The sequence below is a fragment of the Bombina bombina genome, chromosome 8, assembly GCF_027579735.1.
Source record: "Bombina bombina isolate aBomBom1 chromosome 8, aBomBom1.pri, whole genome shotgun sequence".
Classification (NCBI taxonomy): domain Eukaryota; kingdom Metazoa; phylum Chordata; class Amphibia; order Anura; family Bombinatoridae; genus Bombina; species Bombina bombina.
Window position 1 is genome coordinate 145,122,141 of NC_069506.1, and position 20,768 is coordinate 145,142,908.

A 20,768-nucleotide genomic window follows, 5' to 3' on the forward strand; every position below is an offset into this window, starting at 1 on the left:
AATCTAGATTTTGATGAACAAATGCACCCTGTACCAGCAGGTCCCTGCGACAAGGTAACCTCCATGGAGGAGATGATGACATCCCCACCAGGTCCACAAACCACATCCTTCGCGGCCACGATGGAGCAATTAGAATAGTCGAAGCTTGCTCTTGCTTGATGCGGGCCACTACTTGAGGTAGAAGTGGTAACGGTGGAAAAAATGTAAACTAGGTTGAACCCCCAGGGCACCGCTAAGGCATCAATCAGTTCTGCCTGGGGATCCCTGAATCGCGACCCGTATCTGGGTAGCTTGGTATTAAGCCTGGACGCCATGAGATCTATCTCCAGAGTCCCCCATCTGTTGCAAATCTCTACAAACACTTCGGGATGGAGAGACCATTCCCCGGATGAAAAAATTGTGTGCTGAGAAAGTCTACTTCCCAGTTGTCCACACCCAGAATGTGGATTGCTGAAAGAGAGCAGTTGTGGACCGCCGCCCATTCCAGAATCCGAGATACTTCCCTCATGGCTAGGGAGCTTCTCGTTCCCCCCTGATGGTTTATGTAAGCCACCGAGGTAATGTTGTCCGATTGGAATCTGATGAACTGGGGCGAACCGAGAAGAGGCCAAACCTTCAGAGTGTTGAAAATTGCTTGAGTTCCAGAATGTTGATCGGGAGAAGAGATTCCTCCCGAGACCACCGGCACTGTGCCTTCCTGACACCCCAAACAGCTCCCCATCCTAATAGACCTGCGTCCGTAGTCACAATCTCCCAGGATGGTCTCAAGAAGGATGTCCCCTGGGACAGGCGATCTGGACAGAGCCACCAAGAGAGCGATTCTCTTGAACGGTTGTCCAGAGAAACCTGTTGGGATAGATCCGAGTGATCGCTATTCCACTGCCTCAGCATGCACAACTGTAGAGGTCTGAGATGGAACCTGGCAAATGGAATATCTATGCTGGACACCATGAGCCCAATACACCTGGCCACAGATGGCCTTAAGGAAGTCTGGAGGACAAGACAACTGGAAGTAATTTTGAAACGTCTTTGGTCTGTAAGAAATATCTTCATGGATACGGAATCTATTATTGTACCCAGGAATTCCACTCTGGTACTGGGGGAGGAGGGGGGCTCTCGAATGGTCTTTTGCCAGCCAGCAGGACAGAGCTTGGACCAGAATGTCATCCCAATAAGGCGCTACTGTAATACCTCTGGATCTCGCTCTGGAGCAAAGCCCCCAGAACCTTCATAAAGACTCTTGGAGCAGTAGCCAGACCAAAAGGGAAAAGCTACAAACTGGAAGTGCTGATCCAGAAAAGTGAATCTTAAGAACTTGAAGTGATACGTGTGTATTGGCACATGAAGGTAAGCATCCTTCAAGTCTATCGTGGTCATGTACTGTTCCTCTTGAACTAAGGGCAGAATAGACCTTATCGTCTCCATCTTGAACGACGGCACAGACAGAAACTTGTTTAAGCACTTTAGGTCTAGAATCGGGTGAAACGTACCCTCCATCTTTGGGACCACAAAAAGGTTTGAGTAGTATCCCAGACCTCTCTCTGCTAGAGGTACTGGCACAATGACTCCTAGGGAGGAGAGATCCTTCACGCACCCTAGAAAGGTCTCGTTTTTCTGGTCTTGAAGACAGGTTTGAGAGTAATCTGCCTCCATGAGTTTTGAAACCTATCCTGTAACCCTGGGCAATTGACCTCCAGAACCCAAGGGTCTTGCACATCTCCCAGCCAAGCCTCCACAAAGAGAGATAGATAGTCTGCCCCCAACGTCCAGTGACGAATCGGGGGCCGCCCCTTCATGACGATTTTGTCTAAGTGGGCTTCTTGTTCTGCTTAAATGTGTTCCAAGATTGAGATGGTTTCCAAGTTCCCTTGGACTGATCAGACTTTGTGGAAGGCTGCTGACGTTGAGACTTATCCGAACGAAAGGGACGAAAATTAGGACCCTGTCCTTTAGCTTTATTCTTCTTATCTTGCAGTAAAAAGGCACCCTTGCCCCCGGTGACTGTGGATATGATAGAGTCCAGTCCTGGACTGAAAAGAACCTTCCCCTTAAATGGAAGGGAAATTAATCTAGATTTTGAAGTCATGTCAGCAGACCAAGACTTCAACCATAGAGCCCTATGGGCTAGAACAGAAAATCCTGATGTCTTGGCATTCAAGCGGATAATCTGCATATTTGCATCACAAATAAACGAATTAGCTACTCTCAAGGCCTTAATTCTTTCCTGAGTTTCATCAAAGGGAGTTTCCACCTCGATCATCTCCGACAGAGTCACACCAATTGGTAGAGGCTCCAGCCACCACAGCAACCGCCGCTGCAGGCTGAAATAAAAATCCTGTGTGCTGAAACATCTCTCAAAAGAGTTTCTAGCTTCTTATCCATGGGCTCCTTAAGCATCGAACTATCCTCAAGTGGGATAGCGGTGCGCTTAGCAAGCATGGAGATAGAACCATCCACATTAGGGACAGACCCCCACAACTCTAATTAGGAGTCAGGAATCGGGAACAACTTCTTAAAAGGAAGAAAGGGAAAAAAAAGAGGATCCATGTCTTTCCCATTCATTCTTAATAATGTTTGCCATCTTTACGGGAACCGGCAAAGTTTGTGGCACCACCCTGTCCTAATAAACCTTATCAATCTTAGGAATATAAGGTTCCTCAGGTAATTTAGGTTCCGGAACCTCTAATGTAGTCAACATTTCCTTTAACAGAAAGTGTAAGTGCTCTATCCTAAAGCTAAAGTCTAAGCCGGAGGCTTAGAGGCAGCCGATTCCGACCAAGAGATAGCCTCCTCTGAAGAATCAGAGGCGTCTTCATCAGCGGATAATCTACTATCAGATAAAGCCAACAAGTTGGTAGATGACCCCTGGGAATGAAAGCAGTATTTAAACTTTCGCTTGGCAGGGCGAGGTAAAGCACTAAAGGCCACAGACACTGCAGTTTGCAACTGTTTAGAAAAGTCTGGTGGTAAGAGGGCCCCTCCTGAAGGAGGATTAGTTGTGCCATGGGGTGCTGCATGTGTAATAGGAACTGCATACGAAGAGAGAAGCGCTCTACCAGGAACGAACAACAGCTCATCAGCTAGTTTTATGGCGATTTACCACCCGGAAGCAGCCCCTTTTAGACCAGTGTGCTTTTCACAGTGGAAAACTTTCCTGAAGTATATTAGTCTGATCCCGCCAAGTAAGGTCAGTCCAGCCCCGAAATACCAGGCAATTTTCCTCTGAACAAGGAACATGACAACTACAGACAATCGTTTCGGCCTCCTATGGGCTTCATCAGTGAGGTGCAGCCAAATTCCTCTAAGCACACTGGGCAAGGAGTCCACGTCTGGTTTCCCCCATCAACCATAGGGAGACTTCCATCAATTTGAATATGAAGAGATAATCGCTCTACCAGAAAGTAACAACAGCTCATCAGCTAGTTCTATGGCGATTTACCACCCGGAAGCAGCCTCTTTTAGACCAGTGGGGTGCCTTTGCCTCCTCCTGGTGGCCAGGTTCTGTATTCCCACAAGTAAGGAATGAAGCTGTGGACTCTCCTCATATTAAGATGTAAATAACTACATTAATTAACTTCTTAATAGCAGTTTCTCCTTCATTTGGAATAACTATAATTTAACTTTTAAATTATTTTAAAATACGGCTTCATCCAATAGTTGGTTGCCCCACAAGCTAGACCCCAAAGGGGGCACGCAACGATTGGATGAAGCTGTATTCGTCATCAAAGACCAAAATCAAGTATAAGATGTGGGCGGAGGAAAGGTGCAATGTTTACGATCAATAAGTGATTATTTTACAAAGAAATAGTCTTTAAATATTTTAATGAATGAAAGTGCCCCTGTTTTATTAATTTTAGATACTATGGATTACATCACAAAAGTTTACAACCACTTTAAGAAATTAACAAATGACGTGATGGTAACACTGCTGTGAGGAAAATTAATTACAACTAAAGAAAACAGCAATAGGCATGGAGCATCTAAAGAAATAGCAAAACACTTGTTTATGTACGAGCAAAGTAAAAAACACAGCAATGTACTGCCCAGCCACCAGATGGGACAGCAAGTGGAACTCATAGGTAACTGAATATATAGCCCAGCAAAAAAATCGGCTTGTCTGATAGCCAAAGTGTATTGGGGGGTACCGAGTAAAACAGGAGAGCCTGGAAAGTAAATCCCTAACTGTCCTTACTTAGTTCGTATAACATAATAAAAAAATGGTAAGTGGCAGGAAGGGGAGGGGTCTTATACTCACCAGACAAAAATGCAGTCTCAGGCATTTTATCCAACCCATGTAAGGAAAGTAGTTCTAGGGAGAACCTATGTAATCCCATTAAATTAAATTAAACCAAACTCACCAAGTTTTCATTATTTTTTACACCTCATTCTGAATGTCTTTAAAGACACTAAACGCCTCTTGTTTTTGTCTATAAAGTATGCTTTGTTCCATGCTCCCTAGCGAGGCCAATAAGTAAAATCTATAACTTATTCTGCAAACTTCCTTAACTAGCTATTTGATTAGCAGCTTGCAGAGTTTGCTTTTTCACCTCTCTAGGGAGTGTAGGACAAAAGCAGATCTGGCTAGTGTGTGGGTTTAAAGGACATAAGCTGCAAAATACTGTTTTTTGTAATTGCATTTTAAATATCACTAGCTGCTAAAATTCCATAAAAGGTATTAAAAGGACCAGTAAATACTATAGATTTGCATAATCAACAAATGCATGATAAAAAGACAATGCAATAGCACTTAGTCTGAACTTCGAGTAGTAGATTTGTTACTGACAAATGTCAAAAGTGATGTCTATTGCCACTCCTCCAGTATCGTGTGACAGCCATATATGTATATTATGTGTATTCTTGAACAAGCTCAGTAGGAACTGGTAACTAAAAAAAAAGCGTAAATATAAAAAAAAAAAGTTGTTTAAAATTGCCTGCTCTATCTGAATAATAAAAGTTCAATTTTGACTTGAGTGTCGCTTTAAAACAAACTGAAGCAAATGTTAGTACTTATTTTGCAGCAGGTGTAGTGTTATGTAACAGGTAGATGAACAAGTCGGTACAGGTACTGCCATGCACAGTTATTAATCAATCTAAACAATCAGAACATTTCCTTGCACATATTATATTCTCAGCATCAGTTATTACAATCAGTCACGGGTGAGTCACTTTATGGATGCGCACAACACAGTGACGTGAAGTGAACAGCTTGCAGCAGCTGCAGACACACAGAAACCTTTATCATTTTACAAATGTCATTACTGCCACTAATACCTGATATTTATCATCACCCATTTCATTATTTGTAAAAGCTCAGCTGACTGTCCTCATAATGCTTCCCTACCCAGCACTCCATAGGCAGTGACATAGCAACTCTACTAACTTGTACAGTACAGGCTTTACTACACGATTAAAGTGCCCAAAGAAAAGGCTCTATTCAGTTATTATGCTGTTATTATATTATATTATTATTATTGCATAGAAGTGTGTATTTAACTCCTCCAAATACATTATGCATGTTAAATACATAATTAAAGTGAGCTCCAGAGCAGCAATGCACTACTTGGAGATAGGTGAACTCATGTGGTGAGCAAATAACAAGAAACATATGTATGTAGCTAACACCAGCTAGCTGTAGTAGTGCATTGCTGCACCTGATAATAGAAGTAAAAAAAAAAAAAAAAAAAATCTACTAAAATCACATACTGTAATTGCATTTTATAATAACATAACCACCATCAATAAACACTATATATATATATATATATATATATATATATATATATATATATATATATATATATATATATATATATATATATATATATATAAAAAAAAATCATAGTTGCCAACTGTCCTGTTTGTCCTGGTGAAGTCCTGTTTTTATGGCTTCCTGTCCCTGCATTTTAAAGGGACAATCTATACCATAATTTTTGTTTTAAAAGATATATAATCCCTTTATTACTCATTCCCAAAATTTTGCATAACCAACACAGTTATATTAATATACTTTTTACCTCTGACACATGACTTTTTATTTATTATCTATTGATTTGCATTTTAGCCAATTAGTGCTGTGTGTGTTGTGCACAACCCACGGGCGTGAGCACAATGTTATCTTTATGGCTCACATGAATTAGCAGTATCCTAATGTGAAAAGCTAATAAAAAAAGCATGTGATAAGAGGCTGTCTGTAGTGGCTGAGAAACAGGCAGACATTTAGAGGTTTAAATATTATAAAGTATATTAATATAACAATGTTTGTTGTGCAATGCTGGGGAATGGGTAATAAAGGGATTATATATCTCTTTAAACAATAACAATTTTAGTGTTGACTGTCCCTTTAAGTGTAAGGCTTGATTTATTTTGTCTGTATTTAGTTAATATAGTGTGCAGTGCAGTACTTCCACCACTGAGGGTGCTGTGGCTTATGACTTAACTTAAAGGGACATAATACTCATATGCTAAATCACTTGAAACTGATGCAGTATAACTGTAAAAAGCTGACAGGAAAATATCACCTGAGCATCTCTATGTAAAAAAGGAAGATATTTTACCTCACAATTTCCTCAGCTCACCAGAGTAAGTTCTGTGTAAAAAGTTATACTCAGCTGCTCCCAGCTGCAGGTAAAAAAAAATAAAAAAACTGAAGAAATGAACAGCAGCCAATCAGCATCAACAATGCTGAGGTCATGAACTCTTACTGTGATCTCATGAGATTTGACTTAACTCTCATGAGATTTCATAGTAAGCTTCCTTTACCTGATTGGTGAAATAAGATGAGAGTGCACGAAGCTCATCCTTTCAGTTGTCCCGGGACAGACATACTAATTTGCTGCTTAGAAATCCTTTACAATGGGAGGTGGCTACTGAGGAACTTTTGAGGTAAAATATCTTTCTTTTTTACATAGAGATGTTCAGGTGATATTTTCTAATCAGCTTTTTACAGCTATGCTGCATCACTTTCAAGTGTTTAAACATTTGGGTATTATGGCCCTTTAATTGTCTCTAGTCTCTTCGTTACTGTATGTACGTTTTTTTCTCTAGTCTTCTTCATCTGTGCTGAGTGCTCATCTACTATACTGAAGTTTAGCAATGTGTAGTCAGTGAGATATACAAAGTAAATGCGCTAAAAAGTATCTCACACTACACCTGCCCTAACTCCTTCTCTATTTGGGAAACAATAAATAAGTAAAAAAAGAAAGATTTTGAGTGTGCCCAAGGCTAAAGATACTATAAAGGATTTATTAACATCCTGATTGGATAGTTTACATGATAATTACAATGTTAAAATCACAATGGAAAAATTACATATAAAAGTGGGACGTCTCCCAATGGTTGTAAAAAGATGAATTCATAAAGATGCTAAAATATCCAAAACGTACATATATGCATGCTTAAATATTATGGTAATATCAAAAACAAGATATGCGTTAATGCAGATAACCAAGAACAATGTGAAGATTACAGCGGCTAAAATATGTAAGTTCATCCGTGGTGTCATAGGGCATAAATTAAATGCTGTATGTGCAAAAAGTTTAAAAGCATAGAGCACAAGTCAATTCTGCTGCAAATATTGCGTTAACTACTTCTTAGCAAACAAAAACAATAGGGGAGCCATGAGATGTGTAATACCGGGGTGGGTAGATTAGAATGTTATGTGCAGTCAGATAAGGTGGAGGCAAGAAATGAGTAATACCAGGGTGGGTAGTTTAGAAAGCAATGTGTGAGGAAGCAAGGAATCTGAACAGTATTGCACAATTTGGAACATATAATTGTCTTTGATTAGCAGAGGCGTAAAGGGATACTAAACCCAAAATTTTTCTTTCATGATTCAGATAGAGCAGGCAATTTTAAGCAACTTTCTAATTTACTCTTATCATTTTTTCTTTGTTCTCTTGCTATCTTTATTTGAAAAAGAAGGCATCTAAGCTAAGGAGCCATACAATGTTAGGTTCAGGACCCTGGAGAGCAGTTATCCACCAATCAGCAAGGACAACCCAGGTTGTGAAACAAAAATGGGTCGGCTTCTAAACTTACATTCTTGCTTTTCAAATAAAGAAAGCAAGAGAATGAATAAAAATTGATAATAGGAGTAAATGAGAAAGTTGCTTAAAATTGCATGCTCTATCTGAAACATGAAAGATAACATTTGAGTTCAGCGTCCCTTTAAGACATCAAACTCTTCATGTGCTGGGACTGGAATTCACAGAACATACATAAAATACAGATTTACTGGGGCATTTCTAGTCTATTAACACATCTCCGAAACGTTACTGTACTTTGTGAATAAAAAGCTACCTTGAATTACTGTCTGCTGGAGGGTATGGTGCCCCCAGACCTGGCTCCACACTTGCATAAGTGGGATACCATCCTTCACACTCAAATTTCGGCTAATGCCTGGCAAGGGTCCCTCACCCTAAACAAAAAATCTTTGCATTATGTGACAATGTTCGAAACACATTATAAAGTCATCTCTCAATGGTATCTGGTCCCACTGCGGTTATCTAAGATGTTTCCGACGTCTTCTCCACAATGCTGGAGGGACTGCGGTGCCCAGGGAAGCATGCTCCACATTTGGTGGTTATGTCCCAGGTTGTCTCCTCTGTGGAACGCATGCTTCCGCACTCTATCTACTATCAAGATTCACTTGCCTAAAAACCCTGCCACAGGACTCCTACATTTAAATTTGCACGTCCTCCCCAAACATCAGCAGATCTTTTGCATTTACCTCTTCTCAGTTAAAACTAGTATTGCTAGATGCTGGAAGAAGGCTTCTCCCCCTAGTTGGCCTGATATTCTTAGAAATATGGCTTACTTACATGCTATGGAAAGAGACATTTTCTACAATCTGGACAAAAGTGACCTTTTTGAGTTGGTTTGGGCTGACTGGACGGACACACACACACAACATCACATGGCTCCCCCAGGTCAGAGTATAAAAATGTACACTTCATCTGCCTCAGAAGAGCCCCAATAAGAACTCCCCTCCTCTTCCTTCCCCACCCATATAGATGAGCCCCCCCCCCCTTCACCCACCCTGATAATTTCTCAAGAAATGTACCGACTCCTACTTTTGATACCTCAATGCTTCAGTTGTACTTTTTCTACTTTTCTATTTTAGTACTTTATGATATGATATGTATTATAATGTGTAGGGGCCTGCGAGTCCCCAATTATTGTTATTCTTGTTAAAACAAATAAAAATTTACTTAAAAAAAAAAAAAAGCTACCTTGAATTTAAGTCCTGGTGAGTGCTTCCTACATTTGGATTATATATATATATATATATATATATATATATCACTGAGGTGAAAGGATCCAGCTGCCAATGGATAAGAAGTCAAAACTCAAAAGTAAAAAATAACTTATTTAATATGCATTAAAGCGACTTGTGCAAAAGTCAGCAAAGTAGCTATATTGGCCAACATGTTTCGTGCCTTACAGCATTTCGTCAGGGATAGAGTTAAGGTTTCTACTCAGGAAGGAGTTAAACACATTTTTTTACAAAAATTAAAATAAATTAAACTCTGTCATTGATATGTGTAAACTGAATGAGGATGACTCATTGGACAGATAGACTTCTTGTAAAACAAATTGCAGCTATTCTCTATGAGTTTCAGTCTAGCATAAATTTACCAGATGTATTGAATATAATCCTAGGCTTTGCTTTTCATATAGATTTCAAGCCTTCTAGGATTAACATATCAGACCTTTTCCTTTTGTGAATACAGTGAGGCCCCGGTTTACGCACGACTCGGTATCCGAAATTTCGGTTTACGAAATCGAAATTTGAAGAAAATTTGACTCGGTTTACGAATTTTTTTCGCAATACGAAACAAAATGCCGGTTTGCGCCCCTCGGTTTACGAATATTTTTCGCAATACGAAACCAGTGGCCCCTGTGCCCCCTGCATACTCAAGTATGATTGAATTAATGAAGTTTGGGTACCAGTGTGGAGGTGTTGGAGAGGTTTTGGAGCCATTTTGCAGCAAGTTGTTGAGCCTTTTGGAGCCATTTGCAGCAAGTTGTTGAGCCTTTTGGAGCCATTTGCAGCAAGTTGTTAAGCCTTTTGGAGCCATTTGCAGCAAGTTGTGGAGCCTTTTGGAGACATTGGAGCCATTTGCAGCAAGTTGTGGAGCCTTTTGGAGACATTGGAGCCATTTGCAGCAAGTTGTTAAGCCTTTTGGAGCATTTTTTGGACACTTTATTTGAATTTTTTCGGACCTCCGGAACGCATTAATTGATTTTCAATGCATTCCTATGGGAAACCGTGTTTCGGTTTACGAATTTTTCGCAATACGAAACGACCCGGAGAACGAATTAAATTCGTAAACCGAGGCCTCACTGTATATATATTTTTTTCCCTAAGTGCAAATTTGGACATTTCCACTTAGGGGTGTACTCACTTTTGTTGCCAACGGTTTAGACATTAATGGATGTGTGTTGAGTTATATTGAGGGGACAGCAAATGTACAGTTGTACAGGCTGTACACTCGCTACTTTACATTGTAGCAAAGTTTCTTCAGCGTTGTCACATGAAAAGATATAATAACATTTTTAAAAATTTGTGAGGGTGCACTCACTTTTGTGAGATACTGTATGTATGTATAGAGGTGCACTCACTAATCCCACTTAACAACAGCCAGGGTGCTGCATGATTCAAGTACACACATTTCCTTTATCCTTGAAGAGCATAAAACGTTGCACTCACCGGTTCTTGAGAAACTTCCAATTTAATCACCTCAAATCTTAATGAACAAATACCCCCATACGTTTCGGTACTGGACTGGTACCTTTCTCAATGGGTAGTCAAACTGTATCCAAGTGTTTTCTTGGATTTTAAACTTTAAAAATATAAAATTAACACATTTAGTTAATATCTTGTATTTTGTGTTGGGGGGGGGGGGGTTTATCAACCATAGCACTATAAATCTGAAGCAAATGGCCTGGTATGTGTAAGGTATTTATGTATAAAAAAAATGTTAATGGATAGGAGAATTTTTAAAGGGATAGGAAAGTCAAAATACAACGTGCATGATTTAGATAGAGCATGTAATTATAAGACACTTTAAATTTACCTCTATTTTCAAATGCGCTTTGTTCTCTTGGTATCCCTTGTTGAAAAAGAATATGCACATATCCTACACTAGTGGGAGCTAGCTGCTCATTGGTGCCTGCACACATTTGTCTCTTGTGACTGGCTAACTACATGTGTCCAGCTAGCTGCCAGTAGTGACATGCTGTTTCTTCATCAAAGTATAACAAGAGAATGGGGCAAATTTGATAATAGAAGTAAATGGTAAAATTGTTTAAAATTGTATGTTATATCCAAATCATGAAAGAAAATTTGGGGGTTTTCTGTCTATTAAAAGGAACAGTTAAAACTGATATTGTTATTGTTTAAAAAGATAAATAATGCCTGTACTACCCATTCCGCAGCTTGCGCAACCAACATAGTTATATTAACATACTTTATAACCTTTAAACCTCTAAATCTATGTCTGTTTCTATGTTCCTAAAGACAGACCCATGATTACATGCTTTTGTATTTCCTTTTCACAACAGGGAAGTGCTAGTTTATGTGACCCATATAGAAAACATTATGCTCACGCCCGTGGACAGTCAACACCAGAATATTTGTTGTTTAAAAAGAAAGATAAATCCCTTTATTACCCATTCCCCAGTTTTGCATAACCAACACTATTATAGAAATACACTTTTTTACCTCTGTGATTATCTTGCATCTACGCCTCTGCAAACTGCTCCCTTATTTCAGTTCTTTTGACAGACTTGCATTTTAGCCAATCAGTGCTAACTCCAGGGTAACTTCACATGCATGAGTTCAATGTTATCTATATGAAACACATTAAAGGGACATAATACTCATATGCTAAATCACTTGAAACTGATGCAGTATAGCTGTAAAAAGCTGACAGGAAAATATCACCTGAGCATTTCTATGTAAAAAAAAGAAGATATTTTACCTCACAATCTCCTCAGCTCAGCAGAGTAAGTTCTGTGTAAAAAGTTATACTCAGCTGCTCCCAGCTGCAGGTAAACAAATTTTTTAAAAAATGAAGAAATGAACAGCAGCCAATCAGCATCAGCAGTGCTGAGGTCATGAACTCTTACTGTGATCTCATGAGATTTGACTTAACTTTCATGAGATTTCATAGTAAGCTTCCTTTACCCGATTGGTGAAATAATATGAGAGTGCACGATGCTAGTCCCTTCAGATGTCCCAGGACAAACACACTAAAATGCTGCTTAGAAATCCTTTACAATGGGAGGTGGCTACTGAGGAACTTTTAAAGTAAAATATCTTTCTTTTTTACATAGAGATGTTCAGGTGATATTTTCTAGTCAGCTTTTTACAGCTTTGCTGCATCACTTTCAAGTGTTTAAACATTTGGGTATTATGGCCCTTTAACTAATGCCCTCTAGTGGTCAAAAAGCATTCAGATTAGAGGCAGTCTTCAAGGTCTAAGAAATTAGCATATGTATGAACCTCCTAGGTTTAGCTTTCAAATAAGAATACCAAGAGAACAAAGCAAAATGGTGCTAAAAGTAAATTGGAAAGTTATTTAAAATAACATTCCCTATTTAAATCATGAGTTTTTTTTTTTACTTGACTGTCCCTTTAAATAAAAGTCAATAGATAAAGTCATGTGATCACAGAGGTAAAAAGTGTATTAATTTAACCATGTTGTCTGTGAAAAACAACATTTTGAGTTGGCTGTCACTTTATGCAAGACTTCGGCAAAAACTGCTGCCCCAGTCCTTCATGAAAAATGGCAGAAAGATAAAAGTTATAGGGTAGAGAATTCCTAGTTTGTTTACAAAAAATCTCATTAGTTTTAGAGATATGAAGCTCTGAAGTTTTTGTTTGCATACTCATTTAAATCAGCTTGCAGCATTCAGCTCTTTTCGGATTTATTTTTGTGAAAGTGCAAAACACAAAAGGTCTTGCAAATTCAGATTAGTGTTGTAAATTTTACAAGAAATAATCCAGCTCACTTTATGAGGTACTGACCTTTAAAAGGGATATTAAATAGTAAATACATGATGCTACACATAATGATGCATTCAAAAGCATAGATTATCTTTAGAGTAATATGTAGCTGTAGTTTACCATTATATTAGTTGTTTAAATTTTGATGATATAAGCATAAGTTTAGTTTCTATAAAGTACTCTAGATTTTATAAAGTAATGGGAGCTGCCATGTTTGAAACGGGTTTCTATTTATCTCTGTCTTCTGAGGAGAACAATGATGATATATAAACCAGGCAAAAAAGAGTTTTTGGAAACAAGGTTGTGTGGAATCCCACACAACCATGTTTGTATTACTCCGTTTTACTGCCCGTTTCATATACGTTCCTAATTGTTTGCAGCAGGACAGTAAGATAAGCTTAAAACTTAAAGGGATACTGAACCCAATTTTTTTCTTTCACGATTCAGATAAAGCATGCAATTTTAAAGTGATAGTAAAGTAAAAAAAAAAATTAAGCTCTCTTAAAATATCTATTTATATGTTAAATATATTTGTAACTGGTACTTGTTTAAATTTGTCTACTGTTTTCTTGTAATTTTGAATGTAAAATTATTACAGTGCCAAAACCTCTTTGAAACCGGTAAATGGGGCCTATAACAATGTTCTACCTAGGTAGAAACATCATGGTGGCCCGCATGCGCCTTATAACAACTGACAGCCTAACACATGCGCAGATTCATGATCCAAGTACCAGATGGTCACGTGGATTGTGACGTTGATGCCGGAAGGAGTGCTGCACCGCTGCACTGAAGTTTCATAGAGAGGAAAGAGCGGACGTTATAGATGAAGGAGAGGTGGAGGTAAGTAGGCAAAAGTGTCCCAAGACCAAGGAGCATTTTGAATCGTTTTTAATTATATGGTATGGACCATGAATAGTAAAAGAAAATATGGCCGCTGTGCGTTTCTATACATTGTGCGCTTGCGTATCCCTTACATTACAAGGGCGCATGCAATGTGCACATAAATAAGAGCATTTAAATATTAACATTAATGTCCGCAGCTGCTTCACCATTGGATGGGGCTCGGTATTTTGTTTTGCATAAACTCGGCCTCTTTATGGGCGTTCGTTACCGCTCCTTTCATGAGAAAGGTATGTAGAGGCTTCATTTTCACACAAAAAGTTTTATTTGCTTACATTCAATATATTAATTATAATAGGTATTTTATTTATATACAATTTGCAACAATTTCTAACCCTTTAGGCAACTTTCTAATTTACTCCTATTATCAATTTTTCTTCATTCTCTTGCTATCTTTATTTGAAAAAGAAGGCATCTAAGATATTTTTTGGTCCAGACCCTGGACAGCACTTGTTTCTTGGTGGGTGAATTTATCCACCAATCAGCAAGAACCCAGGTTGTTCACCAAAAATGGGCCGGCATCTAAACTTACATTTCAAATAAAGATACCAAGAGAATGAAGAACATTTGATAATAGGAGTAAATTAGAAAGTTGCATGCTCTATCTAAATCACAAAAGAAAAAAATTGGGTTCAGTGTCCCTTTAAGTTTAGACATGGCAGTGTCTATTACTTTATAGAAACTCAGCGGAATTTAAAAAACAAACTTTCAGAGTTAAATTACAGGAAAAGGGCACAAAATAAATAATTTAAAGTATATTACAAAGTTTTGTTTTTTTTAACTACACATAAACAAACATTTTATATTACAATCCCATACTGTTTAATATCCCTTTAAATACAAGTGATTGCTTGGGTGCAGTTTTAGGACCAAGGAACAATGAAAAAAGACAAATATTGAGAAACAAACTGACAGATGACCGTCCAGATAATTTAGGAGACACTCAAGGCAGTTAATAATTATCTCTATACTAAAGGCCATGCATTAAACAGCTCATACAGGAATTTTCAGAAACTTATAAAATTATTTATAGGGACAGTAAACACCATAGGATTTTTATCTAAAATATTTAGTTATGTGTAATGGAACAATTTGTAATATACGTTCATTGTTTATTTTGCCCCATTTTCACGTGATGTAGCTTTGAAAATTGAGCAATTTGTAATTCTCAGAACATAGAATGCAACCTGCTGACTTCTCAAAGGAAACTCTGCTACATATATTTTTCTATTTGGCTTTATCAGATAACAAACTGCAAAAAAATCACTTTATACAATCTTTATGACACTGGCTAGCCTTGTTGTTTGTGGACTAAAGCCCAGATTGGTTCCTTCTACTGTAATAAGTCAAATGATGAGTGGTGTTTGGCTACTGAAAAATAAATGCAGTAAAAAGTAAATTAAAAAGGGATAGGAAACTCAATTTTTTTTTCCTTTCAGGATTCAGATAGAGCATGCAATTTCTTTCATGTAATTGGCAAGAGTCCATGAGCTAGTGACGTATGGGATATACAATACTACCAGGAGGGGCAAAGTTTCCCAAACCTCAAAATGCATATAAATACACCCCCCACCACACCCACAATTCAGTTTATTAAAAGATTTATTATCGAGTTTGGAAGACTTACATTTCATGGTGCTCCTCTCATAAATTTTCTTGGTATTCTTTTAGAATTCCTAGAATTTTACAGTTTCTTCAGGATGGTTTAGATAAGGGTTTGTCTGTAAGTTCCTTGAAAGGACAAATCTCTGCTCTTTCTGTTCCACATAATTGCTAAACTTCCTGATATTCATTGTTTTGTACAGGCTTTGGTTCGTATTAAGCCTGTCATTAAATCAATTTCTCCTCCTTGGAGTCTTAATTTGGTTTTGAAGGCTTTACAGGCTCCTCCGTTTGAGCCTATGCATTCTATGGACATTAAATTACTTTCTTCGAAAGTGTTGTTCCTTTTGGCCATCTCTTCTGCTAGAAGAGTTTCTGAATTATCTGCTCTTTCTTGTGAGTCTCCTTTTCTGATTTTTCATCAGGATAAGGCGGTCTTGTGGACTTAGTTTAAATTTTTACCTAAAGTTGTGAACTCCAACAACATTAGTAGAGAAATTGTTGTCCCTTCTTTGTGTCCTAATCCCAAGAATTCTCTGGAGAGATCTTTACATTCTTTGGATGTGGTAAGAGCTTTGAAATATTATGTTGAAGCTACTAAAGATTTCAGGAAGACTTCTAGTCTATTTGTTATATTTTCTGGTTCTAGGAAAGGTCAGAAGGCTTCTGCCATTTCTTTGGCATCTTGGTTAAAGCTTTTGATTCATCATGCTTATTTGGAGTCGGGTAAATCCCCGCCTCAGAGGATTACGGCTCATTCTACTAGGTCAGTTTCCACTTCCTGGGCTTTTAAGAATGAAGCTTCTGTTGATCAGATTTGCAAAGCAGCAACTTGGTCTTCTTTGCATACTTTTACTAAATTCTACCATTTTGATGTTTTCTCTTCTTCTGAAGCAGTTTTTGGTAGAAAAGTACTTCAGGCAGCTGTTTCAGTTTGATTCTTCTGCTTATAATTTCAGTTTTTTTCATTATAAGATTAAAACTTTTGATTTGGGTTGTGGATTAATTTTTCAGCGGAATTGGCTATCTTTATTTTTATCCCTCCCTCTCTAGTGACTCTTGCGTGGAGTTCCACATCTTGGGTATTTGCTATCCCATACGTCACTAGCTCATGGAATCTTGACAATTACATGAAAGAAAACATAATTTATGTAAGAATTTACCTGATAAATTCATATTGGCAAGAGTCCATGAGACCCACCCTTTTTATGGTGGTTATGATTTTTTTGTATAAAGCACAATTATTCCAATTCCTTGTTGATGCTTTTTGCTCCTTTCTTGTCACCCCCACTTCTTGGCTATTCGTTAAACTGAATTGTGGGTGTGGTGGGGGGTGTATTTATAGGCATTTTGAGGTTTGGGAAACTTTGCCCCTCCTGGTAGGATTGTATATCCCATACGTCACTAGCTCATGGACTCTTGCCAATATGAAAGAAATGAATTTATCAGGTAAACTCTTACATAAATTATGTTTTTAAGCAACTCTCTATTTTACTCCTATTATAGGTTATTCTTCGTTTGATTGGTATCTTTATTTGAAAAGCAAGAATGTAGGCTTAGGAGCCAGTCAATTTTTGGTTCAGCACCTGGGTAGTGCTTGCTGATTGGTCTCGTCCGACCGGGGAGATTGACAGCTCCTGCCCGCGCGTGATTGGCTGTGCACACGATTGCACGCGAGCACAAAATAGTGCTCGTGTTGCAATGCTGAATTTCGGCAGCGGAATTCAGCCCGCCAGATGCGAGCTGCGGCGGACAGGGGTGTTTATGTGCGCCCCTGTCTGCTGCAGCTTGATAAATCAACCCCTAAATCATGAAAGAAAAAAATTGGGTTTCACGTCCCTTTATAGTTTCCTGTAACTTTAACCCTCAATATAGTAAAAAGCAGACATTTTTAATGTATTGTACATATTAATAAAAAATATAGAAAAATGCAAAAGCAGTTCTGGCATTCACATATGTTCTTCAATTGTAAAATAAAGGAAATTCCTAGTAATGAAAATTCAAAACTTATATTTAGATATTGTATTTCATAAAAATATACTTGATATTTCAAGAACAAAATGTATACCTGTTTTATTAAACATTTTTGGTGTATTTGGAAAAAATCTGCCAGAGGCATAAAAACAAAAATCAAATACATAAAAATGCATTTCCCTGTAAATCATTAACTAGAAAAGGTGTCAAAATATGTCAAAAACGTGATAACGAAGTGCTGAAGGCCATCTGGTTTCTCTGGCAGCGTCTGGGTTAAAAATAGCTAACCGGACACTGGCTAAGCAAACGTAGCATATTTCAGTAAAAAATTTAATTACTATAATTATGAATAATGAACGCAGAAAAACCGTCTAACTCCAGTCAGTGTAGCGCGCGGTGTAATTACAAACAATAAGGACATTATTCTCATAGACCAACTCAACAATAGCGCATTCAGTAGTACGGACACGCCCATATACAGCAAGACCACGCCCACTTATCCTGGTTACTCACGCTTATAGTGGCTGACTTTATATGGGCGGGGTTTATCGTTTTATGTGAACAGAAATAGGCTAACTGAAGGGAAGGGCGTGGCTTCATCTCATTAAGTGGTCTTTATCGTCACCGGTTGTCATACACCTGTGATACAAAAACAACTTGCAAAGAGCTTACCTCAATAGGCCTCTGTTCAGTAGTGCGTTGTCTTTTAGTTTGAGGAAAAAATACTCTACACAAGTACACGTCGACCTCAGCTATTCGCAGCCACTCTGCCAGACAGACTGCTAAAGAGGCGTCACGTGCAAAGCAAACACCGCCCAGTCCGCCACTCTAGACTGTCAGCGCAAGCTTTCCATGTATCTTTTCCCATGCCGCAATCTCAAGTCACTTATTGTACGCATTTCATTGGCTGTCAGTTACGCCTGTCTATCACAGATCCACTATGATTTTAGGTCATTGGGTAGCAAGGGTAATGTGGGCGTTACCGTTCCGCCCCCTCACCGTGTTCTCAATGGCTCCCTAGTAACAAGATCTGCAGAATAGGTGTATGTGTTTATCCATGTTTGTCCGCCAGGGGCTGCTTCGGCCTCTCAGGGATGTGAGCTGGAAGGCAGCACCAGTAGTCTTTCTGTCCTTTCCATACCAACTATAATAACAGCCACTTCGCTCTCTTCACACAATAACATCTAAGCTAGAAACTGTCCTTACAATTAATGTAAGAAGTTATAAAAACGACCCTCTAGGGAATCAACATCTTTGACTATTTTTTATTTTAGTTTTCTGTTGCGGAAAAAGTTAATACCAGGCAGTCCAGAGGCAAGATCCTGAGCACTGCACAGGTAAACATTACTATTTATTATGTGAACAGTACCTCGGTTATATAATAAGATAGCACCATGAGTCATATAGCAATGTGACTACTAATGTATAATGCATTTGGTATACTGACTGTATGTCTGCTGGCATTAGCTGCAATTGGGATAGTGGCGCACGAGATTTATATCGATCTCTATAGCCGCAGCTTCTGTATGCAAGATGTTTGTTTAACCCCTTGTTGACAGTGGGCTGCAACGCATTGTGTAGGTATATGGGGCAATTAAGGGGTTAACGGTATTGACTTGAATAATAGGACATATCAGATCTTGTCAATTGAATCAGAAATTCACTGTACTCTGCTTATATGAATTTGCGGTTTTACATAATGCAATTAATAAGCATCCACTGCAGTGTGCAACATTTAGCAGTTCTGTGAGTGATCTGTTTATTTTCCTGGTGTGACTGTGCAATGAATGTAGCAGGCCTCCTCTTCTATTTGCCAGTCATACCATGAGTGCCTGGATCCAAAAACATGTCACACTTAGTGACTTCAGCACTGTCCTCCCAATGGGAAAACAGAGAAGCTTTCCACCTGCAAAAACACCTTATTTCATTTTATACAAAAAAAAGTTATACTTCTTTTATCCCACTGGGAATCAGTTCAGTGATTTTTTTTTTTATGGATGATCTGACACCATGAGTTGTCAGATTTGTTTTACTTTCTGTTACATATATCATGTCACATGTGGCCCTAGGGGATTGCGTTTGATTCTATTGTTTAGTAAATGTTCGAATACTTCATTTTTGTTGTTCAATCCAAGTATTAATAATAGATGAATACACAATTACATGTTCAAGTAAATCTAGATCTCAACTTAGTTTGCATTGCTCTATTGAAACTTATGTTGCCTTACTTTTTTTGCCCAGGGTTACCTGCTTAGGAGACATTCATTTCCAAGATATTAGTTATAGTAAAGGCTATGATGCACATGCTTCTGCTGTCTTGGTAATTAAAGGGACAGTAAACTTAAGAGTGCAGAATTATATAACATTATTTTTTAAGTTTACTGTCTCTTTAAGGAAACATCATATTTGGTTGCTTATCAAATAAGGTCATAGTAACAATTCCAAAGTCAAAAGTATAACTTTAAAATAACCCATCCTATTTTGTTTCATTCTGAGAGTACAGAAAATTTTGCAGTATGTTTTGTCCCATTAAGTATAAGTAGGGACCTTAAAGGGACATAAACGAAAATATTCTGTTAGAGCAATTTATATTTGTGCTGTGGCTTGTGTAAAACTATTTGTTTAACCATTGCAGAGGGGATAAACACATAGTTAAAGTCTGTTCCATAGCAGCAATGCCCTACCGGGACCTAGCTGAACATATCTGGTGAGCCAATGATAAGAGGCATATGTATGTAGCCTCTAATCACCAGTTAGCTTACAGTAGTACATTGCTGCTCCTGAGTTTACCTAGGGATGCTTTTCAACAAAGCATACAATGAGAATAAAGTACATTTGCTTAAAGAAGTACATTGAAAGTCTCTAAAAAAAACTCTTATCTGAGACATGAAAATTTAATTTTGACTTTTATGCCTCTCATTCTTCTGCTAAATGTTTTGTTTTCTTAAAGGGCTTTTTTTTCCTTAAAGGGACAGTATACACCAATTTTCATTTAACTGCATGTAATAGATACTACTATAAAGAATAGTCTGTATACATCAGTATACATCTAAAACTTTGGGGCTTGGTTAAGAGTCTGAAAATCAGCACAATATTATTTAAAATTAAGCAAAACTTGTTACAAAAACTCTCCCAGATAGGCTTTGTAAATGGATCATTTACAAAACATTTATGCAGAGAAAAATTTAGTGTACAATGTCCTTTTAACGAAAGAATGTTTTGAAAGGAACACTAAACACCTTGCAATTACAAGTTTTCTGTTGTATTGCTCATTGCTGTA

General features: G+C 38.1%; 2 protein-coding genes across 3 annotated transcripts in view; one reads left to right on the forward strand and one right to left on the reverse strand.

Moving 5' to 3' along the window:
- The window catches only part of MPV17L (MPV17 mitochondrial inner membrane protein like), a 59,837-nt gene extending 41,439 nt beyond the window's left edge, over nt 1-18,398 (reverse strand). For both annotated transcript variants that reach the window (XM_053690626.1, XM_053690627.1), the window contains exon 1: nt 18,161-18,398. The gene's annotated coding sequence lies outside the window, so the exon portion shown is untranslated. The remainder of the gene's footprint in view (nt 1-18,160) is intronic.
- A 209-nt stretch (nt 18,399-18,607) lies between these two features.
- Nucleotides 18,608-20,768, forward strand: part of LOC128638583 (myosin-10) — a 516,403-nt gene continuing 514,242 nt past the window's right edge. Inside the window, exon 1 of the mRNA XM_053690629.1 lies at nt 18,608-18,825. The gene's annotated coding sequence lies outside the window, so the exon portion shown is untranslated. The remainder of the gene's footprint in view (nt 18,826-20,768) is intronic.